Source organism: Poecilia latipinna, unplaced genomic scaffold (genome assembly GCF_001443285.1).
Source record: "Poecilia latipinna isolate Pla-1442-1.1 unplaced genomic scaffold, P_latipinna-1.0 Scaffold3064, whole genome shotgun sequence".
In the NCBI taxonomy this organism is placed as follows: domain Eukaryota; kingdom Metazoa; phylum Chordata; class Actinopteri; order Cyprinodontiformes; family Poeciliidae; genus Poecilia; species Poecilia latipinna.
The window spans coordinates 13,900-27,798 of NW_015115680.1; positions in this window are offsets into that span (position 1 = coordinate 13,900).

The window sequence follows — 13,899 nt, forward strand, 5'->3', positions numbered from 1 at the left end:
ACGAAACGTTTGACTCCACAATAACGAGTTGGTGTCACCGGAAAACCCAAACCCTGATGGTTGGTTTCAACCCTCCATCATCATCATCATCATCATCATCATCATCATCCTGTGTGTTTTTCTTTTTCTCCTGAATTCTGTCTTTGTCCCACCAGAGGACACTGTTGCTCCAGAATCCGACTCCAGAACCTCCTCCGTCCATGTTGGGATCAACAGGTAGAGCAACCCGGCAACCTGGAGCCAGTCAGCAATCACAGGTGATTCAGGTGCTTCATTCTGGGTTTCTAGAAGTATTTTACTAACAAGGGAACTGAAGATGATTAAAAATAGTTTCATTTCACAATCAGAAACGATGTTCCTGCTGCATTTTCCCCTTATTTCTGTCAGTTAAAAAGCCTCAGTTTGACACAAACGGCCTCATGGTGTCATATTTGCTCTCCATACGATTTGTTTTTAAATGAATTGACCTTTATTCTCTGTTCATTTATGGGAGAAGGTGTGCTACCTGTGGTTTTAATAGCTTTATAATGCAGCTCACGTAGCTTTTAAATTTTTTAAATATATGAGCTGAGAAAGTGTTTATTAGCCAGTTACAGAACAATTTCAAAACATGGGAAATTTACAAATTTTGCTTAAATTTTTCTAAATTTATCCTGTATTTTAAAAATATTCTCTGATATCTTGTGAGTTATATATATGTATAGATTATTCTGGGTTACATGCCAATTGATGAGCTGTACAGGTTTAAAATGGGGAAAATAGCAAATACTTTAACAAGTACTTTCTTCTGATTTTAACATTTTAATATAATGTCTATATTTATCTCTTATTTTATGATTTTGTTTTCGTTTTTGCTTTTATTTTTAGTCACACGCCAACGGTTTGAGGTTCAAAACATGGGAAACTTGCAGAATTTCTCTTATGTTTTCAAAAATAGTTTATGTATTGCTGTATTTTATATAAAAACGAGCAAACATTTCCTTTTACACTGGATGTTTGAAGCTTATTCTGAGGTACATTTCATTTTATGGGTTTTAAATGTGGGAATTTTTAAAAATAATTTGCTTTAATTTCTTTTAATGAATATAAGGAAGAGTTTTTATCGGCTATTATGTGGTTTTACACATCAATTAGTGGACAGTGGAGGTTCAAAATACAGAAAAAAATGCAAATAGTTTTGGTTTGAAATTAATTTAAATATTTTTGAGAGCGTTGGATTTCAGTTTTTAATAAAAAAAGGGAAAACAATTGTTTTTGCTAAATTATATCAAAAGCGTTTTTCATAGTTTTAAGTGACCCTATGCGACTGAACTGTGTTCAACTTCTGAGTTTTTCTGCGATTCTTTTTCTAAACGTAATTCTTTTAGTTAAACCGACCAAATATGATTAGTTTATCAAATGTGTGCATGTACTGCATGAGAAAAGAGAGGCCAAAAAGAAAAAAGTCATATGATTAATTTACCAGCAATCCACAGGGTCAAGGAAATTGATGCCGGACAATTGGGCACACAGGGAATCCTCGGCAATTTGTGCTTTCAGACTCTACTTGAGAAATTAGATGTCAGTGCAAATGTGAAATTGCTCCTCAATGTTCTCAAAGATTCCATGAAAATTTAAATATAAATCTTAAGTATTTCCAGCCAAAGGGATTCTTCCACTTTTTTCCCCCCATTTTTTTCTCCTCCAGACTTGAAATGAAGTCCTGTGAAAACGATCCGAATGAAACGAAAAGTGCGTGAGGAGGGGAGCGAAAAGACGTGGCGGCTCGTGTAAAAGTTCGAGGCTGTTGCTCTCAGTAAAAATCCTCATGCAAGAATTTATTACACTCCTTCTGACAGGAAGTACAGCTTGAATCTATCTAAAGACGAGTGATTATAATATTCAACATACCTATAATGTAAATCATAACTCGGCTGTTGCCGCGTTCGCCTCTTTTATCAGTGCGGGAGACGGCGGAGAATAAATTAAAAAGGAGGGAAAGTAGCTCGAATTCCAGGCTACAGAATGAAAAAGTTATTTCGGTTTGTATCAAATTTGAAAACTTTTAGCTGATCCATTATTTTTAATCCACATTTCATCAGTTTGGCTGATTATCAACACCAGGAGGAAAATGGTCAGCTTCATACGTCTGCTGATAGTTTTTAGGAATATAAATTCAAAAGAGGAAAATATTTATTCTGTTTTAGCTTAAAAGTTTTAAGTTATCACATTTTAAAAGTAAAAGATAAAGATAACTTGGCTCTATGTGAGGAATGTAAATGTATTTAAATCATGCATTAATTGTAAATAAACACCATTTTCTGTTATTTAAGACCCATAAGATCAAGAACTCACTTAAATTGGTACCTGCCAAAACATCCCAGATGTAAAGAAATTCAACAACAAATGAGAAATAAAGTCATTTCTGAATCAGAAACTCATTCAAGAGTTCATAAAGAACCCAGAACAACAAATACAGGCCTCACCTGTCTTAGTTTCAGGTCAAAGTTCAATAAGATTGAGATAAAGCTTAACTTATTACGTCAAACTAACTCATCATGTAGAGAAATAAAACTTTCCAGCAGTCAAACACGGTGGTGGCAGTGTGATGATGTGGTGGCTGAATGCTTTGGACGCAGAGTAAAATCGATTAAAAGAAATATCCTGAGTGATTTATAAACTCACTTCCTGTTATCATTAACGCTTGTTGTCAGCTGCTGCCACCACTAGGGGGCGAGATTACTTGAAATTTCATTTTGGTTAAATTCCGGTTATCGTTTCCTGACAGCAGGATGTTTGATGATTTGAAAAAGAAAGAATCTGTAAGGGGTTGAATACTTTTCCCACTATGACAAAAAGTTTGATGCCAAACCAAATAATCTTATTTGAAATATCAACTTACAAATAATTACATCAGATTTGACCTGGTTGAGAAAAAGCGTTACCTCAGCATGATGCTACCTCTACCATACATCACCAGAATCCTTTGAGTCTATCTGAAGATGAGTGATTATAGTATTTAGCACAAAGCATTTTAAAATAAAGAAAAAAAAACATCCTACATTTGAGCTCATGAGCAAAAAAAAAAAAATTTTAGAGTGAAGAAAGTTTGGGATGGAAGAGGATCAGGGCCACGAGTGGAAACAACTTGATCTCAGAAGATTAGTCAGAATTTTCAGAAAAGTTATAATCCTGCAGCTAATGTCAGAATTTTGAGAAAGAAATTGGGTTTCTGAGAGAAAAATAATCAGAACTCGGATAAAAAAAAGTCAGAATTCTGATAAAAATTATTGTAATTCTGAGAAAAAACATCAGAACAACGAGAACAAGGAATTCTAAGGATAAAAGAATTCTGAGGAAAAAAAATAGAAATTCTTTTGAGAAAAAAGTCAGAATTATGAAAAAAAGTATTGGCATTCTGATGAAAAAAGGATTCTGGGAAAATTCTGCGAAAAAAGAAGAATTCAGAGAAAAATGTCAGATTTACAAGAAAAAAGTCAAAATTCTGAAAAACAAAGAATTCTTAGAAAAAGTCAGAATACTTCTTGTGATTGTCCCTCATCCTCTTCCGTAGTTTGGCTCCATTGTTTTCCCGATGATCAATCTCCGTTTTAACAATTCATCGTGAAGTGAATAAATCATAACCGTCGCCATCCGGAGTCTGATCAAAATTTATGGAAGATCAAAACAAACTGATTGCAACTCTCCAAACTCCGAGTTGCACTTATTAAATATAAGTGTTTATTCCTCACGGATCCCTCAGTGTGCAGGAAGGGGAGAAAATGCTAAACAAGAATATTTTTGGTAAGCATACTCCATACTGACACTGTGGAAAACGGCTTCATTTGTCCTCATTAAAAGCTTAAAAGTTCATGAATAAATAATCCTTAAAAAGGATACTTTTCCCTCCTTTTTTAGTCTTAAGGCCTTATGCTAAATAAACTCCCTGACTAAATAAATATGCTGCATAAAGGCTGTTTAGAGCGGCGTCCACCCCCTCCCTCTGCCTCCAGATTTAGATGGCTGACGTTCACCTGAAGATCAGATCCGATCCGATGCCGGCTGTCAGTTTTGGAGGGAAAAAATTGGACCTCCGAGAGTCGACTTAATGCAATTAAAGCGAGGATGATGAGTCCTTTTCTCTCTCTTCCTCTCTCTGTGTGCCGCTTGAATCCGTAAGCAAGGCGGGATGAAAACTTAAAGGCGAGAAGAGAAGAAAAGAGCCGGCGCATGGACCGGTCCCAGCGGTTTAATTATTTTAATTATCTCCCTTCTTTCAGCTTTCCTAAAAAAGAGGCCATTAAAGGATGCCCGTTTGGGTTAATCTGATTAAAAAAACAAGATGGAGGACGAGATGAAAGGCTGCAGATGTCAGTGCTAATCAGGGGAGTTAAAACTGCTATTTGTGAACTGGGACGGTTGTTAAAGCGGGTGGAAAGTAGAAAGTAGAGACCCGCCATCTTATTTTTTTATTTATTTCTTTTCTTTCGTTTCACATCGCCTCATCCTGCCGCCGCCGCCGCCGCTTGTTGGTAAACTCCTCAAGCTGACGCCATGTTGGATCTGCCGCCGGCTGCAGCGGGTCAGGACTAGGTAGCCGCTAAAGAGGGAGAAATGAAAGTTAAAGTTCGGTTCCCTGGCGGTTCCGCTTTCTAATTCATGAAAGACGGCGGCGTTAGCAATTAGCAAAAGCTGGAGCGAGAATAAACCTGCGCCGTTTTCTTTTTAACCCCGACGAAAAAAGTTTTACCAATTATCTGAAGTCTATAATCTTCAACTTGAAGTCTTCTTTTCTGCACATATGCGTTCATATTTTCAAAAAGTGTTTATTTCACTAATCTAATTTAAAAAGTGAAACTCATACATATTCATTACGCTCAGAGGGATTGATTTCAAGCCTTTACTGCTGTTAATTCTGATGGTTTGGTTTACAGCTAATAAAAAAACAATCCAAAATTAATTTTCTCACAAGTCTAGAATATTACAGCAGATCAAGATAAAATAGAATGAAATGTTCTGTTGGCATCCACAATCATCAATGCACACTTACTTACCACTGGCTGCTGTATCCAAGCCTTTATGGGAAAGTTGAGTGGAAGGAAAAAATGTGGTTGCAGGAAAAGATGAAAAATGAATAGATTTTATTGATTAATCAAATTTTTGTATTTTTGAAGATCTATTTTTCCTTTTTTCATGATGCTTTCTTCTTGTTTTATTGTTCAGTGACGTCAACACATCTGGGGCGGCCATCTTGTTTTACAGCTTTGAATTCTATTCACTTTACGCTGAAATATTATCAGGCTAAGATTTTTTTTATTATACGAAAGTAAAGTATTCATATTACCAGAATAAAGTCGAAATATTATGAGGATAATCTACTCAGTTTAATTCTATGTTTATCATGCAACACCTTGCTTTCTTATTTATTTTACATTATATAATTTAACTTTCTGAACCATATGAAATAGTTTATTTTTAAATGTTTGATCAAGTTAGTCAGTCTATTGTTTCTGTCATTTTCAGGATTTTTTAGTATTTATTTTGCATTTGCTGTTTTACTCCGAGTTGCATTGACTGAACAAATTAAAGTTGGTATCGACCGATACTAAAACTCAGATATCGATATCGGAAGTTAAAAAAGTCGCTCATGATGATCCTGGTATGCATCTTCCTGTCGTTGCTGTTGATTCTCCCCTTGCGAATCTCCCTCAAACTTTTGAGATTTCTGGTTTTGTTTCACAATCCTCTAAGGTGCTTGAGTCAAACTGAAGGTCCGGGGGCCAAATCCGGCATGTCGTATGTTTCTAAGTGGCCCACTTAGCGTAAATGAAACTTTCATGTGCTTTGATCTTATTCCATCAATATAATCAAAGCAGTCTTTTTTTTGCTGGATACTGCCACATTACATGTTTGTGCAAATATGTTCTGTGTTATTTAATTTTAAAGTTGTAGTAGATAACTTTTATAAAAATATTTTTAAAACATTTTTGTTAATATATCTTCACAGTAAAATATAAGAAAGATAATCTTTGAAAAGTCCAAGCTCCTCTGCGTTGACTTTAGAAATACACCACTCAGTCAAAATCAACCAATCAGAGCCAGGGGGTGGGGCTTAGCGCTGTCAGTCAATGTCATGTACGATCCTAAATGTTCCTAAACGGCAGAGAAACAACTTGATGTTACAGGAAAACCGGTAAACCGTTTATCCACCGTGATCGGTGGTCATGCTAACTAGCCTTAGCATTCATAACATGCTATGCTAGCTGCAGCACAACAGAGACCACACAGGGTCAAAATTCTGAGGAAAAAGTCAGAATTCTGAGGAAAAAAGATTTCTGAGGAAAAAACACCTGGGATACAAAAAAATCTGAGAAAAATGCCAATTCTAAGAAAAAAAAATAATTCTGAGAAAAAAAAGTCAGAATTATTTTTCTTATTTGGCCCTAACCCTCTTCCGTAGTTTGGCTGCTTGTAGCAGATCCATTATTGCTCTGGTGATCAATCTTCATTTTTCATCTTGAGGTGAATAAATCTTAACCATCGCCATCCGGAAGTCTGTTCAAAATTTATGGAATTTCTCTGGGTCATGACTTCTTATTCTTATGTTTATACAATGTAAAGCTCTTTGACCTGCCTTGTTGCTGAAATGTTCCATAAAATTAACTTTAAATTTAATTTAAATTGCAAAATGCAAAACCTTTTGGTGGCTCCCAGGTCTAACCAGCCCTTTAAGCTCCTGCTGGATCCGGCCCTGTTCCACTGCTTCCAGATTATTTACCACCCTCCACTCTGCAGGCCCCAACATGTCAGCGTCCATAACGCTGCGGCTTGTTTAAAACTTCCTCCGACTGCAAAAGGCTTGACATTTGTTCGAAACCAAACACAGGTGATGAAAAAAATCCCCAACAAAGATCTTCTTTCAAACCAAATCAAGCAGAAGGAATGTCCTGAGTGTGTACAGAGATGGACGGGAGCCCATGCAATATTAAAGCGGCATGTCTGCCGATGCCAACAGTGCCACTCCTCTCCACTGCTCCCGCCTCCCGGCTTCCCGGCCATCGGCTCTTCCCTCAAGGTGACACTTCAAAGCGGGCACGCAGACGTGGCAGGCCTGGCTGTCGGCATGAAGCCAGCCTCCCCCCACCCCAACTCTACCTCAAAGACACAACTCCTTCCCCCTGCTGGGCCAGGTCAGCGCCAAGATCCACACTGCTCGCCGCCTCGGGAGCCCCTGTCATGAAAAAAAGAGGAGGCTCTTCTCCTCTCCACCAGCTTAATTAATAACGTTCCGAATGCGAGGCTTTCCGAATCTGCAGCCTGTTTCCCTCGCAGGCTATTGGTGAGCGGCGAGGCCTCGACAGAAGGCTGGGGACGCGTCCAAGTCATTTGAATTCCGATGATTGGAAGACGCCTACATTATTGGACACAGTGGGCGCCATGCAAGTTATCGATTCATGAGTCAATCCAAAGTTAATTTCCTTGGTAGGGACAATGCACATAAAGATTTTGGTAAATGCAACAGAATTAGCCAAAAAGCTACTGTCCATCTGTGATCCATAGATAATGCCTCGTCTGTCTTGCTAAAAACAGAGTTAAATGACTTAGAGCTGCAATATGTGACTTCTGTAAAAACATCTCTTTTACATAGTTCTTAAAATTGTCAAAATGTTGTGACTGTATAATATGAGACAGATAATATGTGAAAATATAAATCTTCTCCACCTTCTCCCTGAGCTATTATTGCCATCTGAAGAAATGTACCAAAAACAACCAATCAGAGACAAGAGGCGGGGCTTAGTGCTGTCAATCATCCTCATGTATGCTCCTACATGTGTTAATAGCAGAGAAACAACTTACTGTTACAAGAAATCTGTTTATAGCTGTCATCAGTTGCTATGCTTACTAGCTTTAGCATTAAAGACATGCTATGCTAGCTGCAGCGTAGCAGAGAGCACACAGAAGGGTGATTGACAGCGCTAAGACCCGTCTCCTGGCTCTGATTGGTTGTTTCTAGTTAGAACTGGAGAACTCAGAGGAGCTTGATTTAAAAAGTCTGAGAAATCATTAGAACTAATTGATTTTATTGAGCTATTTTCCTAAAAGCCTGAGCTTTCTCTTGTATAAAGTTATGTTTTTCCATAACTTGAATGGCTAAAGTTTTCTCAATATGGCAAATTAAAAAAATATATATATAATAATAATAATTTTAACATTGTTTTGTGTCTGATGCATTAAATAGAGACTGAATGAACAGAAAATTGTGACTTTCTCATATTATTATATGTTTTATTATAGCAGGAATAAAACCATAGAGCAAGGCATTCTGGGTAAATACAACCAAAACGAACATGCTAGTTTAGTGCTAACGGGAGAAATGGCTTCTAAAAGACAAAAGAAAAATCCTATATCCACCAATCCATTTGTTTACATTTCATGAAGAAGAAAGTTGTTCTTCAGGGGCTTTTTTATTATTTACCTCAGTTTTTTTTGTTCAGCGCCCCCACAGGCGAGAAGGAGAAGTAACCACAAGTTAGAAAAAAACTACAAAAAAATTTTAATTTGTAGTTTTCCAGTAATTATGGTTACAAATGGTCGTAATTCAACTTGGAAGTGGTTGAAAACTGCTTGTATCTGTAGACTAATTTGTAGTTTTTCAATTATGGACATAAACTGTTTTAAAAATTTAGCAGAATTAATTTAAATTATTTCCATTTATTTTGGTTCTCATCTTGCTCTTGCAATAGGACTCTTTGTTAAACTGAGAGACTTCGAGTATCATAACAAAACATTTTTTCACATCAGACTTTGTAGATTCAATCGTCTTGTGGCGATTTTCTCCTTTTTGTTCACAAAAATTTAAAATAATATTTTAACAAAAACGTAAAAAAAAATATTTATGAGCCCAGAAAACCTGTAGAGCCCAGTGAGTCTCCTCCAAATTCTTTGTTTCTTCCCTTCATTTCTGGGTTGCACTGTGTGCCTCCTCGTCTGGATGTGTTTTTTTTAAACATGTCTCTCTTCTGTGGATGATTTGAGACAAACCAAAGAAATTCAGCTTGCTCTCCTCAGCCAGTCTCAGAGGTTGGAGGGGTTAGAAAAACCTAAATGTGCGCACACATTCCCAGCCTCTGTAATCACCTGTCAAAAACCTGCAGGGAGAATTTTACCGAGCTCGCCGTGATCGATATTTGCTGATGTGCCTGCCCGCATCAGGCTCAAATAAAAGCAGAGAGCAGGAGACAAGGCAGCGCAGGCGGGTCGCGGGGAGGTCTGCGGCGCTGCCCCGTTTGATGTCTGTGGAAGAAGAGCTCATCAGCGTGGAGCGCAGGCCTCATCTCGGCATGCCGGGTCACCGCCGCCTCACCCCCACTCCCACCCTGAGCAGCACAAGGCTGATTGTCTCGCTGTCAGGCCGAGTGGGCCCTGGTTTTTTCCCCCCACCTGAAAGGACGGATGAGTTCCAGGAAGCCGGTCCGTCATTTTTATTCTCCATAATAGGATCCATGTTAGTGGTGGAAGATCCTACTACCGCCACGTAGTGTTAGTATTTATTATTCTTAAATTACATTATTTGTTAAAGCTTGCATAATGTTTGATGCATTAAAACTGACTGAATAAACAGAAAATTGTGGCTTTCTCACATTATTATAGAGGGAATATTTGGGCTGCTTTCTTTGAAGGCCAGATTTGTAGGCTGGTTACATCATAACGCTGCGACAAGGCCTGTCCGATTCAGAGACTCCTCCAAACGCATCCTTCTTTTTGAAGGATGGGTCCGGTGTGTCCTTCATGGCCACCATATCCCATAATTCAGAGAGGCAAATTATTTTGCTGTATTACACTTTTAAGTGACTCAACATGATTTTTTACGTTTTTTAGGCGAGGATGTAGCTGTGACTCCTGGCACATTGTTTTACGAACTCCTGCCAGCTTTCCCCAATTTAAAAACACTTTATTAATCCCAAAGGAAAATTAAACAAGTGGAGTATTATTGACACAGGTAATATCTAGCTGTAAAGTGTTTGGGTTACTGAAATATTTAATTTATTCCTGAGCAAATCAGGTTGATTGATTAAAATTAAGCCTTCAAACATAATAGTTTTATTGAACTGTAATGTTTTATCTGTGATCTGGAGAGTATTACATTTGTAAATGAATAATTTGCTTATATTCATTCTTTGTAGACACATGTTATACATGTTTAAACATTTTAGAATAAAATAACAGATTTCTTTACTACTTAAGTTTAGAATAATACAGGAATCTGGAGTAATACGTGGCTAAAAAAACTTCGGCTCCGTTTCACCGCTCTGCGCGTCACGCTGTCGCAGTTGCTAGGCAACATAAATTACGCTGCGGTGGAGGCTAGCAGCTAGCTGAAGGCCACACCAGCTTTTCTCTTCCGGTCGTCGTTTATTCGCCGTGCTGGACGAAGGACATACACCCCGATTGGACACAGCAGCTTTTGTAAACACAGCGGATGGGCTAACTTCACTTGCAGCGGAGGCCGCTGGTTGCCATGGTTACCTGCGGTAAGCTTGCTGTTTTAACGTTAGCTAGCATGTTGTCAGTCAGCTACTACATCTGTTTATCGCAGGGTGATAAAAATAAGTTATTCTACCAAATTGACATTAGTGAATAAGGTGCGTCTTAGTGATACATAAGCATTAAATGCAGGTGAGTCGATAAATGAAGAGAGAAAATGGCGCAAATGCAAAATATTACTAGCTAGCAATATTTGATCATTAGCTCTCAATGAGATATGCTGAGTCCCTCTAAATAAGACAAACATGTAGATGGTGAGCAAAATGGGTACTTTCATAAAATGAAAGTTTTTATTTAAAAAATAAAATTTCGAAAAAGACAAAATAAAATAATTTTCTCCTAGTTTAGTTACAATTAGAGGTAAAGTGAAGCTGTAGCTTCATTCATCAAGGCAATAATAACTTCCATGTCTCATCATTATGATATAATATCTCATAGAAATGACTTGGCTGTGTTGCAGTTATGAGATACTATCTTACATTTTTAATGTTTTCTTTCATCACATTGGTGAAAATGGGTTTCCATGGGATCTGGCATCTTCCAGGGCAGCCGAGGCCGACACTCAGTTGATATGATGATGATGAAGAGGAGGAAGAGGAGGGGAACTCATCCAAACTCACTCCACCTCCTCATCCTATCAGTCCTGAACTCACGTTGCGCCTGTATTTTCATTCACTGCATGCGCTCCCTCTGCCTGGTCCGTTGCATCGTTGATGGGCTGCAAAAAAACGAGAGAAAAAAAATTTAAAAAGTTAATGCTAAACAACCCCGTGTGGCTCAGAGAGAGCTGTGGTTAAATGCTACACAGCTCCTAACCATAAGGTCTGCAAGAACGAGCTCAGCCACCAGAGCATTGCGGCATTTAGGGCAAGGAACTGCTCGCTGACACGCTGATATAATTAGGTCGTAATAAATAAGAAAGGCAACGGGGAGCAAGGGCGTGTTTCAGCTGTGGCCTTAGAGGAAGCAGATAGGTTAGTTTCTGAGGAAAAAAGCCACTCACCTACCTGGATTTCTGCTTCTCATACATTTATCTGCTGTCCTACTTGCAGAGGCCTGATTGTTGTTTTAAGCCCCAGAAGCCCTGGCCCTTTAAGCGAGCTAACTGGGATGGTTTGTAGGCTCAAACTAACCCTAATTAGGACACTTACTGCACAGCGAGGGTATCTACGAACCCAAACCTCTGCCCTGCAGTTTCCCCTCCGATTAAGCTTCTTTTAGACGACGCTTTAACCTCCCACAATGTCTCGGTAATTAACTTCATCAGCTTTCAATTCTCCTTTAGGTTTGGCAGAGCGGATGAGGCTTAGTTTTGGCCTCTGTTGAGATAATAGTCTTAGAAATCGGCTAATCTTGTCTGTCTGTGTTTTATCTCCACCAGTGTTGCTGTTTTTACCGAGTGTTACCTGCTGTTCGCCTTGGCGACATGCATGTGCATGAGGCGGCCTCGTAATGAGTGCGGCATCGGGTTTTAATAAGCAGAGCTTTACCCGCAGATCCTTCTGTGATTTGCATCCATGTCTGACACGAGGCGTAAAGCGGGGTGATTGATTCATGGCTCGTCCCTTATTGGAGCAAGGCAGAGAGAAGGAGAGATAGAGAGAGAGGGAGTGATAGAGGAAGGGTTGTAGATTTATTATCAAGCCCAGCGACAAAGGGAGGAAGAGAGTGTGCATATGTTAATCCGCTGGCTGAACGATGATCAAAGACTGGAACAAGCTGAGCCCTGCTGATCGCCTCGGGGCAAGCGATGCTCTCCAAGCAGCTGGGAAAGTGTGCAGACGAGGAGTAAACAGATAGTTAGAAAAATCAATAGCCGAGGTTTCAGGCCGCAGCTTGGTGTGAAGGTCAAAGGAGGCTGGCGTCTGCGGCGCGTGTGGAGGGATGTCTGGAAAACCTGAGACTTTTTAGGCCAATTTAGACCGTGTTTACAGCTGAGTTCGTGTACAGGAATGAAAGAAGCTCAGGTTGAGGTTAAGGCTCCTTTAGTCGCTTGAAAAAGACATGATTGTTGGTACGGTCGTGGAAAAAAACTAAGTATACCTTTTGTGCTTCCCTACAACTCAAGAAGGCCCTTACACACAATGTGTGTCAGTATAATGACAAGGCGAAAAGACATTAACTATGACCTTAGGGAAGTAATTGTTGCCACTCATCAATCAAGCAAAGATTATACATCCATTTTAAAACTATGTGATGCTTATATTTCAGAGAAACTTTATTTATGAATCAGTCAATCTTCACAGAAGTGGAATTTATACCAACTTCACCTCAATGTCCAAGCAAAGCTTGAACAAACCGCAATATGTCCAATAACTCCAACTTCGACTCCATTGGTGTTATTTATTATGGTAGCTAAAACTAATCATTAGCAAAGGCATAGAGCTTTTAAAAAAGCAAACGTTCTGGTAGCTTGCTGGTTTAGCATTACAATGCCAAGCTGGAAACACATTAACCATGACCCTAGAGAAGCTAATTGTTGCCATCATTCAGGCAAGGCTTATACAACCATTTCAAAACTATTTTATCATGTTACAGAGAGAAACTTTTTCCATGAGTGGAAAACTGAGTTTCCATTCTTCCAAAGTGTGGCGTTTACATCAAATTCACCTTAATATCCGGCTACTCAAAGCATGAAGAAACTGTAATATGCCCAAGAGTTCCAGATTTGACTCCATTGGTGTTACTTATAATGATAGATAAAACTAATCATTAGCAATTGTGCCAATCTTTAAAAGAGCAAAGGTTTTGGTAGTTTCTTGGTTTAGTATTACACTGCCAAGCTGAAAAGACATTAACAATGACCTTTGAGATGCAACTGGCTAGGGTTGCAAGCTTGAAGAAATCCCAATATGCCCAAGAGCTCCAAGTCAGACTCTCACAGAAAACTCACCTGTTTCAACACCAACCAAGAATATCTTAATTCTATCTGTCATGTTAGAACAGCTTCTCTTGTTTCTAAACTCCATCAGCTTATATTTTTATTTTCATTGGACTATTTATTTACGAATCCTTTGTTTGCCTGTCGTTGAATAATTAAGATAGCTTAGCTTTTTAGCCTCATGCTTTGGCGTCTTTTAACTCCTTCCACTTCTGAAGCGGATTGTTTTTGTGATTAGTCACTTTGTTTAATCTGTTAATGATGCCATCGCCTCGGGCTAAATGCCTGATTTGTGCTCGCCAGTTTATTTATTCATTTGTAGTTTTGACGTGTTAATCTGCATAAACGGCGCAGAGCTCCACCAGGACTCCAGGATGCCTGGCTGCACCTGTCAAATACAACAAATACGCGACTCCAGGAAGCAGTCACCCCTCCTACCTCCACCTTGATCGGAGTTGAGAGCTGCCTGTCAATCAGATATTTCACACCCTGTG